Below are 15,826 nucleotides of genomic sequence, written 5' to 3'. Positions count from 1 at the left end.
AAATTGGAGAAAACACAAATAAGACTTTTTTCCACACAGGTTTAATCGGCTATTTCCTGATATTCTTCAAAGCGTTCTGATATTGACTGGTAATTGTGTTTGATACTTTCTTAGACTATTTCTGCCTCTGGCTGATGTGTATTTTCTTTCCAAACTCCACCAGAGTACATCCTATCTGTGGAAAACGGCAGTGCAGGGATAGGGAAGAAAACTATAAGCATCCAAAGAAGCCCGGCTAGCTCAGTTGGTAGAGCATGAGACTCTTAATCTCAGGGTCGTGGGTTCGAGCCCCACGTTGGGCGAAAACAACTAAAATTTTAGTGCTTTTTGACCAAAAAAATAGAAATTGAAAGTCTCTTTACAATATTTGCAATATTTTCATTGTTAACATGCAATATATGAATGCATGTCTGGATGATGTGTAATGGGGCAATACCACACCTTAATGTATTCACTGTAAAAGAAAAAGTATGTATCATTTTACTATAAAATAAAGTGGAGAAAACACAAATAAGACTTTTTTCCACACATGTTTAATCGGCTATTTCCTGATATTCTTCAATGCGTTCTGATATTGACTGGTAATTGTGTTTGATACTTTCTTAGACTATTTCTGCCTCTGGCTGATGTGTATTTTCTTTCCAAACTCCACCAGAGCCTATGATTACACAGCATTCTATCTGTGGAAAGCGGCAGTGCAGGGATAGGGAAGAAAACTATAGGCATCCAAAGGAGCCCGGCTAGCTCAGTCGGTAGAGCATGAGACTCTTAATCTCAGGGTCGTGGGTTTGAGCCCCACGTTGGGCGAAAACAACTAAAATTGTAGTGCTTTTTGACCAAAAAAATAGAAATTGAAAGTCTCTTTGCAATATTTTCATTGTTAACATGCAATATATGAATGCATGTCTGGATGATGTGTAATGGGGCAATACCATACCTTAATGTATTCACTGTAAAAGAAAAAGTATGCATCATCTTACTATAAAATAAATTGGAGAAAACACAAATAAGACTTTTTTCCACACAGGTTTAATCGGCTATTTCCTGATATTCTTCAAAGCGTTCTGATATTGACTGGTAATTGTGTTTGATACTTTCTTAGACTATTTCTGCCTCTGGCTGATGTGTATTTTCTTTCCAAACTCCACCAGAGTACATCCTATCTGTGGAAAACGGCAGTGCAGGGATAGGGAAGAAAACTATAAGCATCCAAAGAAGCCCGGCTAGCTCAGTTGGTAGAGCATGAGACTCTTAATCTCAGGGTCGTGGGTTCGAGCCCCACGTTGGGCGAAAACAACTAAAATTTTAGTGCTTTTTGACCAAAAAATAGAAATTGAAAGTCTCTTTACAATATTTGCAATATTTTCATTGTTAACATGCAATATATGAATGCATGTCTGGATGATGTGTAATGGGGCAATACCACACCTTAATGTATTCACTGTAAAAGAAAAAGTATGTATCATTTTACTATAAAATAAAGTGGAGAAAACACAAATAAGACTTTTTTCCACACATGTTTAATCGGCTATTTCCTGATATTCTTCAATGCGTTCTGATATTGACTGGTAATTGTGTTTGATACTTTCTTAGACTATTTCTGCCTCTGGCTGATGTGTATTTTCTTTCCAAACTCCACCAGAGCCTATGATTACACAGCATCCTATCTGTGGAAAGCGGCAGTGCAGGGATAGGGAAGAAAACTATAGGCATCCAAAGGAGCCCGGCTAGCTCAGTCGGTAGAGCATGAGACTCTTAATCTCAGGGTCGTGGGTTTGAGCCCCACGTTGGGCGAAAACAACTAAAATTGTAGTGCTTTTTGACCAAAAAAATAGAAATTGAAAGTCTCTTTGCAATATTTTCATTGTTAACATGCAATATATGAATGCATGTCTGGATGATGTGTAATGGGGCAATACCATACCTTAATGTATTCACTGTAAAAGAAAAAGTATGCATCATCTTACTATAAAATAAATTGGAGAAAACACAAATAAGACTTTTTTCCACACAGGTTTAATCGGCTATTTCCTGATATTCTTCAAAGCGTTCTGATATTGACTGGTAATTGTGTTTGATACTTTCTTAGACTATTTCTGCCTCTGGCTGATGTGTATTTTCTTTCCAAACTCCACCAGAGTACATCCTATCTGTGGAAAACGGCAGTGCAGGGATAGGGAAGAAAACTATACGCATCCAAAGAAGCCCGGCTAGCTCAGTTGGTAGAGCATGAGACTCTTAATCTCAGGGTCGTGGGTTCGAGCCCCACGTTGGGCGAAAACAACTAAAATTTTAGTGCTTTTTGACCAAAAAAATAGAAATTGAAAGTCTCTTTACAATATTTGCAATATTTTCATTGTTAACATGCAATATATGAATGCATGTCTGGATGATGTGTAATGGGGCAATACCACACCTTAATGTATTCACTGTAAAAGAAAAAGTATGTATCATCTTACTATAAAATAAAGTGGAGAAAACACAAATAGGACATTTTTCCACACAGGTTTAATCGGCTATTTCCTGATATTCTTCAATGCATTCTGATATTGACTGGTAATTGTGTTTGATACTTTCTTAGACTATTTCTGCCTCTGGCTGATGTGTATTTTCTTTCCAAACTCCACCAGAGCCTATGATTACACAGCATCCTATCTGTGGAAAATGGCAGTGCAGGGATAGGGAAGAAAACTATAGGCATCCAAAGGAGCCCGGCTAGCTCAGTCGGTAGAGCATGATACTCTTAATCTCAGGGTCGTGGGTTCGAGCCCACGTTGGGCGAACACAACTAAAATTGTAATGCTTTTTGACCAAAAAAATACATCCTATCTGTGGAAAACGGCAGTGCAGGGATAGGGAAGAAAACTATAGGCATCCAAAGGAGCCTGGCTAGCTCAGTCGGTAGAGCATGAGACTCTTAATCTCAGGCTCGTGGGTTTGAGCCCCATGTTGGGCGAAAACAACTAAAATTTTAGTGCTTTTTGACCAAAAAAATAGAAATTGAAAGTCTCTTTACAATATTTGCAATATTTTGATTGTTAACATGCAATATATGAATGCATGTCTGGATGATGTGTAATGGGGCAATACCACACCTTAATGTATTCACTGTAAAAGAAAAAGTATGTATCATCTTACTATAAAATAAAGTGGAGAAAACACAAATAAGACTTTTTTCCACACAGGTTTAATCGGCTATTTCCTGATATTCTTCAATGCGTTCTGATATTGACTGGTAATTGTGTTTGATACTTTCTTAGACTATTTCTGCCTCTGGCTGATGTGTATTTTCTTTCCAAACTCCACCAGAGCCTATGATTACACAGCATCCTATCTGTGGAAAGCGGCAGTGCAGGGATAGGGAAGAAAACTATAGGCATCCAAAGGAGCCCGGCTAGCTCAGTCGGTCGAGCATGAGACTCTTAATCTCAGGGTCGTGGGTTTGAGCCCCACGTTGGGCGAAAACAACTAAAATTGTAGTGCTTTTTGACCAAAAAAATAGAAATTGAAAGTCTCTTTGCAATATTTTCATTGTTAACATGCAATATATGAATGCATGTCTGGATGATGTGTAATGGGGCAATACCATACCTTAATGTATTCACTGTAAAAGAAAAAGTATGCATCATCTTACTATAAAATAAAGTGGAGAAAACACAAATAAGACTTTTTTCCACACAGGTTTAATCGGCTATTTCCTGATATTCTTCAATGCGTTCTGATATTGACTGGTAATTGTGTTTGATACTTTCTTAGACTATTTCTGCCTCTGGCTGATGTGTATTTTCTTTCCAAACTCCACCAGAGCCTATGATTACACAGCATCTTATCTGTGGAAAGCGGCAGTGCAGGGATAGGGAAGAAAACTATAGGCAACCAAAGGAGCCTGGCTAGCTCAGTCGGTAGAGCATGAGACTCTTAATCTCAGGGTCGTGGGTTTGAGCCCCACGTTGGGCGATAACAACTAAAATTGTAGTGCTTTTTGACCAAAAAAATAGAAATTGAAAGTCTCTTTGCAATATTTTCATTGTTAACATGCAATATATGAATGCATGTCTGGATGATGTGTAATGGGGCAATACCATGCCTTAATGTATTCACTGTAAAAGAAAAAGTATGCATCATCTTACTATAAAATAAATTGGAGAAAACACAAATAAGACTTTTTTCCACACAGGTTTAATCGGCTATTTCCTGATATTCTTCAAAGCGTTCTGATATTGACTGGTAATTGTGTTTGATACTTTCTTAGACTATTTCTGCCTCTGGCTGATGTGTATTTTCTTTCCAAACTCCACCAGAGTACATCCTATCTGTGGAAAACGGCAGTGCAGGGATAGGGAAGAAAACTATAAGCATCCAAAGAAGCCCGGCTAGCTCAGTCGGTAGATTGTGAGACTCTTAATCTCAGGGTCGTGGGTTCGAGCCCCACGTTGGGCGGAAACAACTAAAATTTTAGTGCTTTTTGACCAAAAAAATAGAAATTGAAAGTCTCTTTACAATATTTGCAATATTTTCATTGTTAACATGCAATATATGAATGCATGTCTGGATGATGTGTAATGGGGCAATACCACACCTTAATGTATTCACTGTAAAAGAAAAAGTATGTATCATCTTACTATAAAATAAAGTGGAGAAAACACAAATAGGACTTTTTTCCACACAGGTTTAATCGGCTATTTCCTGATATTCTTCAATGCGTTCTGATATTGACTGGTAATTGTGTTTGATACTTTCTTAGACTATTTCTGCCTCTGGCTGATGTGTATTTTCTTTCCAAACTCCACCAGAGCCTACTATTACACAGCATCCTATCTGTGGAAAGCGGCAGTGCAGGGATAGGGAAGAAAACTATAGGCATCCAAAGGAGCCCGGCTAGCTCAGTCGGTAGAGCATGAGACTCTTAATCTCAGGGTTGTGGGTTTGAGCCCCACGTTGGGCGAAAACAACTAAAATTGTAGTGCTTTTTGACCAAAAAAATAGAAATTGAAAGTCTCTTTGCAATATTTTCATTGTTAACATGCAATATATGAATCCATGTCTGGATGATGTGTAATGGGGCAATACCATACCTTAATGTATTCACTGTAAAAGAAAAAGTATGCATCATCTTACTATAAAATAAAGTGGAGAAAACACAAATAAGACTTTTTTCCACACAGGTTTAATCGGCTATTTCCTGATATTCTTCAATGCGTTCTGATATTGACTGGTAATTGTGTTTGATACTTTCTTAGACTATTTCTGCCTCTGGCTGATGTGTATTTTCTTTCCAAACTCCACCAGAGTACATCCTATCTGTGGAAAACGGCAGTGCAGGGATAGGGAAGAAAACTATAAGCATCCAAAGAAGCCCGGCTAGCTCAGTCGGTAGAGCATGAGACTCTTAATCTCAGGGTTGTGGGTTTGAGCCTCACGTTGGGCGAAAACAACTAAAATTTTAGTGCTTTTTGACCAAAAAAATAGAAATTGAAAGTCTCTTTACAATATTTGCAATATTATCATTGTTAACATGCAATATATGAATGCATGTCTGGATGATGTGTAATGGGGCAATACCACACCTTAATGTATTCACTGTAAAAGAAAAATTATGTATCATCTTACTATAAAATAAAGTGGAGAAAACACAAATAGGACTTTTTTCCACACAGGTTTAATCGGCTATTTCCTGATATTCTTCAATGCGTTCTGATATTGACTGGTAATTGTGTTTGATACTTTCTTAGACTATTTCTGCCTCTGGCTGATGTGTATTTTCTTTCCAAACTCCACCAGAGCCTATGATTACACAGCATCCTATCTGTGGAAAACGGCAGTGCAGGGATAGGGAAGAAAACTATAGGCATCCAAAGGAGCCCGGCTAGCTCAGTCGGTAGAGCATGATACTCTTAATCTCAGGGTCGTGGGTTCGAGCCCACGTTGGGCGAACACAACTAAAATTGTAATGCTTTTTGACCAAAAAAATACATCCTATCTGTGGAAAACGGCAGTGCAGGGATAGGGAAGAAAACTATAGGCATCCAAAGGAGCCTGGCTAGCTCAGTCGGTAGAGCATGAGACTCTTAATCTCAGGGTCGTGGGTTCGAGCCCCACGTTGGGTGAAAACAACTCAAATTATAGTGCTTTTTGACCAAAAAAATACATCCTATCTGTGGAAAACGGCAGTGCAGGGATAGGGAAGAAAACTATAGGCGTCCAAAGGAGCCTGGCTAGCTCAGTCGGTAGAGCATGAGACTCTTAATCTCAGGGTCGTGGGTTTGAGCCCCACGTTGGGCGAAAACAACTAAAATTTTAGTGCTTTTTGACCAAAAAAATAGAAATTGAAAGTCTCTTTACAATATTTGCAATATTTTGATTGTTAACATGCAATATATGAATGCATGTCTGGATGATGTGTAATGGGGCAATACCACACCTTAATGTATTCACTGTAAAAGAAAAAGTATGTATCATCTTACTATAAAATAAAGTGGAGAAAACACAAATAGGACTTTTTTCCACACAGGTTTAATCGGCTATTTCCTGATATTCTTCAATGCGTTCTGATATTGACTGGTAATTGTGTTTGATACTTTCTTAGACTATTTCTGCCTCTGGCTGATGTGTATTTTCTTTCCAAACTCCACCAGAGCCTATGATTACACAGCATCCTATCTGTGGAAAACGGCAGTGCAGGGATAGGGAAGAAAACTATAGGCATCCAAAGGAGCCCGGCTAGCTCAGTCGGTAGAGCATGATACTCTTAATCTCAGGGTCGTGGGTTCGAGCCCACGTTGGGCGAACACAACTAAAATTGTAATGCTTTTTGACCAAAAAAATACATCCTATCTGTGGAAAACGGCAGTGCAGGGATAGGGAAGAAAACTATAGGCATCCAAAGGAGCCTGGCTAGCTCAGTCGGTAGAGCATGAGACTCTTAATCTCAGGGTCGTGGGTTCGAGCCCCACGTTGGGTGAAAACAACTCAAATTATAGTGCTTTTTGACCAAAAAAATACATCCTATCTGTGGAAAACGGCAGTGCAGGGATAGGGAAGAAAACTATAGGCGTCCAAAGGAGCCTGGCTAGCTCAGTCGGTAGAGCATGAGACTCTTAATCTCAGGGTCGTGGGTTTGAGCCCCACGTTGGGCGAAAACAACTAAAATTTTAGTGCTTTTTGACCAAAAAAATAGAAATTGAAAGTCTCTTTACAATATTTGCAATATTTTGATTGTTAACATGCAATATATGAATGCATGTCTGGATGATGTGTAATGGGGCAATACCACACCTTAATGTATTCACTGTAAAAGAAAAAGTATGTATCATCTTACTATAAAATAAAGTGGAGAAAACACAAATAGGACTTTTTTCCACACAGGTTTAATCGGCTATTTCCTGATATTCTTCAATGCGTTCTGATATTGACTGGTAATTGTGTTTGATACTTTCTTAGACTATTTCTGCCTCTGGCTGATGTGTATTTTCTTTCCAAACTCCACCAGAGCCTATGATTACACAGCATCCTATCTGTGGAAAGCGGCAGTGCAGGGATAGGGAAGAAAACTATAGGCATCCAAAGGAGCCTGGCTAGCTCAGTCGGTAGAGCATGAGACTCTTAATCTCAGGGTCGTGGGTGAAAACAACTAAAATTATAGTGCTTTTTGACCAAAAAAATACATCCTATCTGTGGAAAACGGCAGTGCAGGGATAGGGAAGAAAACTATAGGCATCCAAAGGAGCCTGGCTAGCTCAGTCGGTAGAGCATGAGACTCTTAATCTCAGGGTCGTGGGTTTGAGCCCCACGTTGGGCGAAAACAACTAAAATTTTAGTGCTTTTTGACCAAAAAAATAGAAATTGAAAGTCTCTTTACAATATTTGCAATATTATCATTGTTAACATGCAATATATGAATGCATGTCTGGATGATGTGTAATGGGGCAATACCACACCTTAATGTATTCACTGTAAAAGAAAAAGTATGTATCATCTTACTATAAAATAAAGTGGAGAAAACACAAATAGGACTTTTTTCCACACAGGTTTAATCGGCTATTTCCTGATATTCTTCAATGCGTTCTGATATTGACTGGTAATTGTGTTTGATACTTTCTTAGACTATTTCTGCCTCTGGCTGATGTGTATTTTCTTTCCAAACTCCACCAGAGCCTATGATTACACAGCATCCTATCTGTGGAAAACGGCAGTGCAGGGATAGGGAAGAAAACTATAGGCATCCATAGGACCCCGGCTAGCTCAGTCGGTAGAGCATGAGACTCTTAATCTCAGGGTCGTGGGTTCGAGCCCCACGTTGGGCGAAAACAACTAAAATTTTAGTGCTTTTTGACCAAAAAAATAGAAATTGAAAGTCTCTTTACAATATTTGCAATATTTTCATTGTTAACATGAAATATATGAATGCATGTCTGGATGATGTGTAATGGGGCAATACCACACCTTAATGTATTCACTGTAAAAGAAAAAGTATGTATCATCTTACTATAAAATAAAGTGGAGAAAACACAAATAAGACTTTTTTCCACACATGTTTAATCGGCTATTTCCTGATATTCTTCAATGCGTTCTGATATTGACTGGTAATTGTGTTTGATACTTTCTTAGACTATTTCTGCCTCTGGCTGATGTGTATTTTCTTTCCAAACTCCACCAGAGCCTATGATTACACAGCATCCTATCTGTGGAAAGCGGCAGTGCAGGGATAGGGAAGAAAACTATAGGCATCCAAAGGAGCCCGGCTAGCTCAGTCGGTAGAGCATGAGACTCTTAATCTCAGGGTCGTGGGTTTGAGCCCCACGTTGGGCGAAAACAACTAAAATTGTAGTGCTTTTTGACCAAAAAAATAGAAATTGAAAGTCTCTTTACAATATTTGCAATATTTTCATTGTTAACATGCAATATATGAATGCATGTCTGGATGATGTGTAATGGGGCAATACCACACCTTAATGTATTCACTGTAAAAGAAAAAGTATGTATCATTTTACTATAAAATAAAGTGGAGAAAACACAAATAAGACTTTTTTCCACACATGTTTAATCGGCTATTTCCTGATATTCTTCAATGCGTTCTGATATTGACTGGTAATTGTGTTTGATACTTTCTTAGACTATTTCTGCCTCTGGCTGATGTGTATTTTCTTTCCAAACTCCACCAGAGCCTATGATTACACAGCATCCTATCTGTGGAAAGCGGCAGTGCAGGGATAGGGAAGAAAACTATAGGCATCCAAAGGAGCCCGGCTAGCTCAGTCGGTAGAGCATGAGACTCTTAATCTCAGGGTCGTGGGTTTGAGCCCCACGTTGGGCGAAAACAACTAAAATTGTAGTGCTTTTTGACCAAAAAAATAGAAATTGAAAGTCTCTTTGCAATATTTTCATTGTTAACATGCAATATATGAATGCATGTCTGGATGATGTGTAATGGGGCAATACCATACCTTAATGTATTCACTGTAAAAGAAAAAGTATGCATCATCTTACTATAAAATAAATTGGAGAAAACACAAATAAGACTTTTTTCCACACAGGTTTAATCGGCTATTTCCTGATATTCTTCAAAGCGTTCTGATATTGACTGGTAATTGTGTTTGATACTTTCTTAGACTATTTCTGCCTCTGGCTGATGTGTATTTTCTTTCCAAACTCCACCAGAGTACATCCTATCTGTGGAAAACGGCAGTGCAGGGATAGGGAAGAAATCTATAAGCATCCAAAGAAGCCCGGCTAGCTCAGTTGGTAGAGCATGAGACTCTTAATCTCAGGGTCGTGGGTTCGAGCCCCACGTTGGGCGAAAACAACTAAAATTTTAGTGCTTTTTGACCAAAAAAATAGAAATTGAAAGTCTCTTTACAATATTTGCAATATTTTCATTGTTAACATGCAATATATGAATGCATGTCTGGATGATGTGTAATGGGGCAATACCACACCTTAATGTATTCACTGTAAAAGAAAAAGTATGTATCATCTTACTATAAAATAAAGTGGAGAAAACACAAATAGGACTTTTTTCCACACAGGTTTAATCGGCTATTTCCTGATATTCTTCAATGCGTTCTGATATTGACTGGTAATTGTGTTTGATACTTTCTTAGACTATTTCTGCCTCTGGCTGATGTGTATTTTCTTTCCAAACTCCACCAGAGCCTATGATTACACAGCATCCTATCTGTGGAAAACGGCAGTGCAGGGATAGGGAAGAAAACTATAGGCATCCAAAGGAGCCCGGCTAGCTCAGTCGGTAGAGCATGATACTCTTAATCTCAGGGTCGTGGGTTCGAGCCCACGTTGGGCGAACACAACTAAAATTGTAATGCTTTTTGACCAAAAAAATACATCCTATCTGTGGAAAACGGCAGTGCAGGGATAGGGAAGAAAACTATAGGCATCCAAAGGAGCCTGGCTAGCTCAGTCGGTAGAGCATGAGACTCTTAATCTCAGGCTCGTGGGTTTGAGCCCCATGTTGGGCGAAAACAACTAAAATTTTAGTGCTTTTTGACCAAAAAAATAGAAATTGAAAGTCTCTTTACAATATTTGCAATATTTTGATTGTTAACATGCAATATATGAATGCATGTCTGGATGATGTGTAATGGGGCAATACCACACCTTAATGTATTCACTGTAAAAGAAAAAGTATGTATCATCTTACTATAAAATAAAGTGGAGAAAACACAAATAAGACTTTTTTCCACACAGGTTTAATCGGCTATTTCCTGATATTCTTCAATGCGTTCTGATATTGACTGGTAATTGTGTTTGATACTTTCTTAGACTATTTCTGCCTCTGGCTGATGTGTATTTTCTTTCCAAACTCCACCAGAGCCTATGATTACACAGCATCCTATCTGTGGAAAGCGGCAGTGCAGGGATAGGGAAGAAAACTATAGGCATCCAAAGGAGCCTGGCTAGCTCAGTCGGTAGAGCATGAGACTCTTAATCTCAGGGTCATGGGTTTGAGCCCCACGTTGGGCGATAACAACTAAAATTGTAGTGCTTTTTGACCAAAAAAATAGAAATTGAAAGTCTTTTTGCAATATTTTCATTGTTAACATGCAATATATGAATGCATGTCTGGATGATGTGTAATGGGGCAATACCACACCTTAATGTATTCACTGTAAAAGAAAAAGTATGCATCATCTTACTATAAAATAAAGTGGAGAAAACACAAATAAGACTTTTTTTCACACAGGTTTAATCGGCTATTTCCTGATATTCTTCAATGCGTTCTGATATTGACTGGTAATTGTGTTTGATACTTTCTTAGACTATTTCTGCCTCTGGCTGATGTGTATTTTCTTTCCAAACTCCAACAGAGCCTATGATTACACAGCATCCTATCTGTGGAAAGCGGCAGTGCAGGGATAGGGAAGAAAACTATAGGCATCCAAAGGAGCCCGGCTAGCTCAGTCGGTAGAGCATGAGACTCTTAATCTCAGGGTCATGGGATTGAGCCCCATGTTGGGCGATAACAACTAAAATTGTAATGCTTTTTGACCAAAAAAATAGAAATTGAAAGTCTCTTTGCAATATTTTCATTGTTAACATGCAATATATGAATGCATGTCTGGATGATGTGTAATGGGGCAATACCATACCTTAATGTATTCACTGTAAAAGAAAAAGTATGCATCATCTTACTATAAAATAAAGTGGAGAAAACACAAATAAGGCTTTTTTTCACACAGGTTTAATCGGCTATTTCCTGATATTCTTCAATGCGTTCTGATATTGACTGGTAATTGTGTTTGATACTTTCTTAGACTATTTCTGCCTCTGGCTGATGTGTATTTTCTTTCCAAACTCCACCAGAGTACATCCTATCTGTGGAAAACGGCAGTGCAGGGATAGGGAAGAAAACTATAAGCATCCAAAGAAGCCCGGCTAGCTCAGTCGGTAGAGCATGATACTCTTAATCTCAGGGTCGTGGGTTCGAGCCCACGTTGGGCGAACACAACTAAAATTGTAATGCTTTTTGACCAAAAAAATACATCCTATCTGTGGAAAACGGCAGTGCAGGGATAGGGAAGAAAACTATAGGCATCCAAAGGAGCCTGGCTAGCTCAGTCGGTAGAGCATGAGACTCTTAATCTCAGGCTCGTGGGTTTGAGCCCCATGTTGGGCGAAAACAACTAAAATTTTAGTGCTTTTTGACCAAAAAAATAGAAATTGAAAGTCTCTTTACAATATTTGCAATATTTTGATTGTTAACATGCAATATATGAATGCATGTCTGGATGATGTGTAATGGGGCAATACCACACCTTAATGTATTCACTGTAAAAGAAAAAGTATGTATCATCTTACTATAAAATAAAGTGGAGAAAACACAATTAAGACTTTTTTCCACACAGGTTTAATCGGCTATTTCCTGATATTCTTCAATGCGTTCTGATATTGACTGGTAATTGTGTTTGATACTTTCTTAGACTATTTCTGCCTCTGGCTGATGTGTATTTTCTTTCCAAACTCCACCAGAGCCTATGATTACACAGCATCCTATCTGTGGAAAGCGGCAGTGCAGGGATAGGGAAGAAAACTATAGGCATCCAAAGGAGCCCGGCTAGCTCAGTCGGTCGAGCATGAGACTCTTAATCTCAGGGTCGTGGGTTTGAGCCCCACGTTGGGCGAAAACAACTAAAATTGTATTGCTTTTTGACCAAAAAAATAGAAATTGAAAGTCTCTTTGCAATATTTTCATTGTTAACATGCAATATATGAATGCATGTCTGGATGATGTGTAATGGGGCAATACCATACCTTAATGTATTCACTGTAAAAGAAAAAGTATGCATCATCTTACTATAAAATAAATTGGAGAAAACACAAATAAGACTTTTTTCCACACAGGTTTAATCGGCTATTTCCTGATATTCTTCAAAGCGTTCTGATATTGACTGGTAATTGTGTTTGATACTTTCTTAGACTATTTCTGCCTCTGGCTGATGTGTATTTTCTTTCCAAACTCCACCAGAGTACATCCTATCTGTGGAAAACGGGAGTGCAGGGATAGGGAAGAAAACTATAAGCATCCAAAGAAGCCCGGCTAGCTCAGTCGGTAGATCGTGAGACTCTTAATCTCAGGGTCGTGGGTTCGAGCCCCACGTTGGGCGAAAACAACTAAAATTATAGTGCTTTTTGACCAAAAAAATAGAAATTGAAAGTCTCTTTACAATATTTGCAATATTTTCATTGTTAACATGCAATATATGAATGCATGTCTGGATGATGTGTAATGGGGCAATACCACACCTTAATGTATTCACTGTAAAAGAAAAAGTATGTATCATCTTACTATAAAATAAAGTGGAGAAAACACAAATAGGACTTTTTTCCACACAGGTTTAATCGGCTATTTCCTGATATTCTTCAATGCGTTCTGATATTGACTGGTAATTGTGTTTGATACTTTCTTAGACTATTTCTGCCTCTGGCTGATGTGTATTTTCTTTCCAAACTCCACCAGAGCCTATGATTACACAGCATCCTATCTGTGGAAAGCGGCAGTGCAGGGATAGGGAAGAAAACTATAGGCATCCAAAGGAGCCCGGCTAGCTCAGTCGGTAGAGCATGAGACTCTTAATCTCAGGGTTGTGGGTTTGAGCCCCACGTTGGGCGAAAACAACTAAAATTGTAGTGCTTTTTGACCAAAAAAATAGAAATTGAAAGTCTCTTTGCAATATTTTCATTGTTAACATGCAATATATGAATGCATGTCTGGATGATGTGTAATGGGGCAATACCATACCTTAATGTATTCACTGTAAAAGAAAAAGTATGCATCATCTTACTATAAAATAAAGTGGAGAAAACACAAATAAGACTTTTTTCCACACAGGTTTAATCGGCTATTTCCTGATATTCTTCAATGCGTTCTGATATTGACTGGTAATTGTGTTTGATACTTTCTTAGACTATTTCTGCCTCTGGCTGATGTGTATTTTCTTTCCAAACTCCACCAGAGTACATCCTATCTGTGGAAAACGGCAGTGCAGGGATAGGGAAGAAAACTATAGGCATCCAAAGGAGCCTGGCTAGCTCAGTCGGTAGAGCATGAGACTCTTAATCTCAGGGTCGTGGGTTTGAGCCCCACGTTGGGCGAAAACAACTAAAATTTTAGTGCTTTTTGACCAAAAAAATAGAAATTGAAAGTCTCTTTACAATATTTGCAATATTATCATTGTTAACATGCAATATATGAATGCATGTCTGGATGATGTGTAATGGGGCACTACCACACCTTAATGTATTCACTGTAAAAGAAAAATTATGTATCATCTTACTATAAAATAAAGTGGAGAAAACACAAATAGGACTTTTTTCCACACAGGTTTAATCTGCTATTTCCTGATATTCTTCAATGCGTTCTGATATTGACTGGTAATTGTGTTTGATACTTTCTTAGACTATTTCTGCCTCTGGCTGATGTGTATTTTCTTTCCAAACTCCACCAGAGCCTATGATTACACAGCATCCTATCTGTGGAAAGCGGCAGTGCAGGGATAGGGAAGAAAACTATAGGCATCCCAAGGAGCCTGGCTAGCTCAGTCGGTAGAGCATGAGACTCTTAATCTCAGGGTCGTGGGTGCGAGCCCCACGTTGGGAGAAACAACTATAATTTTAATGCTTTTTGACCAAAAAAATAGAAATTGAAAGTCTCTTTACAATATTTGCAATATTTTTATTGTTAACATGAAATATATGAATGCATGTCTGGATGATGTGTAATGGGGCAATACCACACCTTAATGTATTCACTGTAAAAGAAAAAGTATGTATCATCTTACTATAAAATAAAGTGGAGAAAACACAAATAGGACTTTTTTCCACACAGGTTTAATCGGCTATTTCCTGATATTCTTCAATGCGTTCTGATATTGACTGGTAATTGTGTTTGATACTTTCTTAGACTATTTCTGCCTCTGGCTGATGTGTATTTTCTTTCCAAACTCCACCAGAGCCTATGATTACACAGCATCCTATCTGTGGAAAACGGCAGTGCAGGGATAGGGAAGAAAACTATAGGCATCCATAGGAGCCCGGCTAGCTCAGTCGGTAGAGCATGAGACTCTTAATCTCAGGGTCGTGGGTTTGAGCCCCACGTTGGGCGAAAACAACTAAAATTGTAGTGCTTTTTGACCAAAAAAATAGATATTGAAAGTCTCTTTGCAATATTTTCATTGTTAACATGCAATATATGAATGCATGTCTGGATGATGTGTAATGGGGCAATACCATACCTTAATGTATTCACTGTAAAAGAAAAAATATGCATCATCTTACTATAAAATAAATTGGAGAAAACACAAATAAGACTTTTTTCCACACAGGTTTAATTGGCTATTTCCTGATATTCTTCAAAGCGATCTGATATTGACTGGTAATTGTGTTTGATACTTTCTTAGACTATTTCTGCCTCTGGCTGATGTGTATTTTCTTTCCAAACTCCACCAGAGTACATCCTATCTGTGGAAAACGGCAGTGCAGGGATAGGGAAGAAAACTATAGGCATCCAAAGGAGCCTGGCTAGCTCAGTCAGTAGAGCATGAGACTCTTAATCTCAGGGTCGTGGGTTTGAGCCCCACGTTGGGCGAAAACAACTAAAATTTTAGTGCTTTTTGACCAATAAAATAGAAATTGAAAGTCTCTTTACAATATTTGCAATATTTTGATTGTTAACATGCAATATATGAATGCATGTCTGGATGATGTGTAATGGGGCAAGACCACACCTTAATGTATTCACTGTAAAAGAAAAAGTATGTATCATCTTACTATAAAATAAAGTGGAGAAAACACAAATAAGACTTTTTTCCAC

General features: G+C 38.3%; 4 non-coding genes across 4 annotated transcripts; all 4 read left to right on the top strand.

Annotated features, from left to right (window-relative positions):
- Window positions 1-229: 229 nt before the first annotated feature.
- TRNAK-CUU (transfer RNA lysine (anticodon CUU)) lies at window positions 230-302 on the top strand. Its single transcript has one exon. It is a non-coding gene; the product is annotated as a tRNA-Lys (tRNA).
- A 915-nt stretch (window positions 303-1,217) lies between these two features.
- On the top strand, window positions 1,218-1,290 carry TRNAK-CUU (transfer RNA lysine (anticodon CUU)). The gene has a single exon. It is a non-coding gene; the product is annotated as a tRNA-Lys (tRNA).
- Window positions 1,291-2,204: 914 nt separating this feature from the next.
- On the top strand, window positions 2,205-2,277 carry TRNAK-CUU (transfer RNA lysine (anticodon CUU)). The gene has a single exon. It is a non-coding gene; the product is annotated as a tRNA-Lys (tRNA).
- A 7,446-nt stretch (window positions 2,278-9,723) lies between these two features.
- On the top strand, window positions 9,724-9,796 carry TRNAK-CUU (transfer RNA lysine (anticodon CUU)). The gene has a single exon. It is a non-coding gene; the product is annotated as a tRNA-Lys (tRNA).
- Window positions 9,797-15,826: the final 6,030 nt, after the last annotated feature.

Source organism: Ambystoma mexicanum, chromosome 4q, assembly GCF_040938575.1.
Source record: "Ambystoma mexicanum isolate Mex_15411 chromosome 4q, UKY_AmexF1_1, whole genome shotgun sequence".
Taxonomy (NCBI): Eukaryota; Metazoa; Chordata; class Amphibia; order Caudata; family Ambystomatidae; genus Ambystoma; species Ambystoma mexicanum.
Note: the sequence above shows the minus strand (reverse complement) of the source record. Positions and strands in the feature narration are given on the sequence as shown.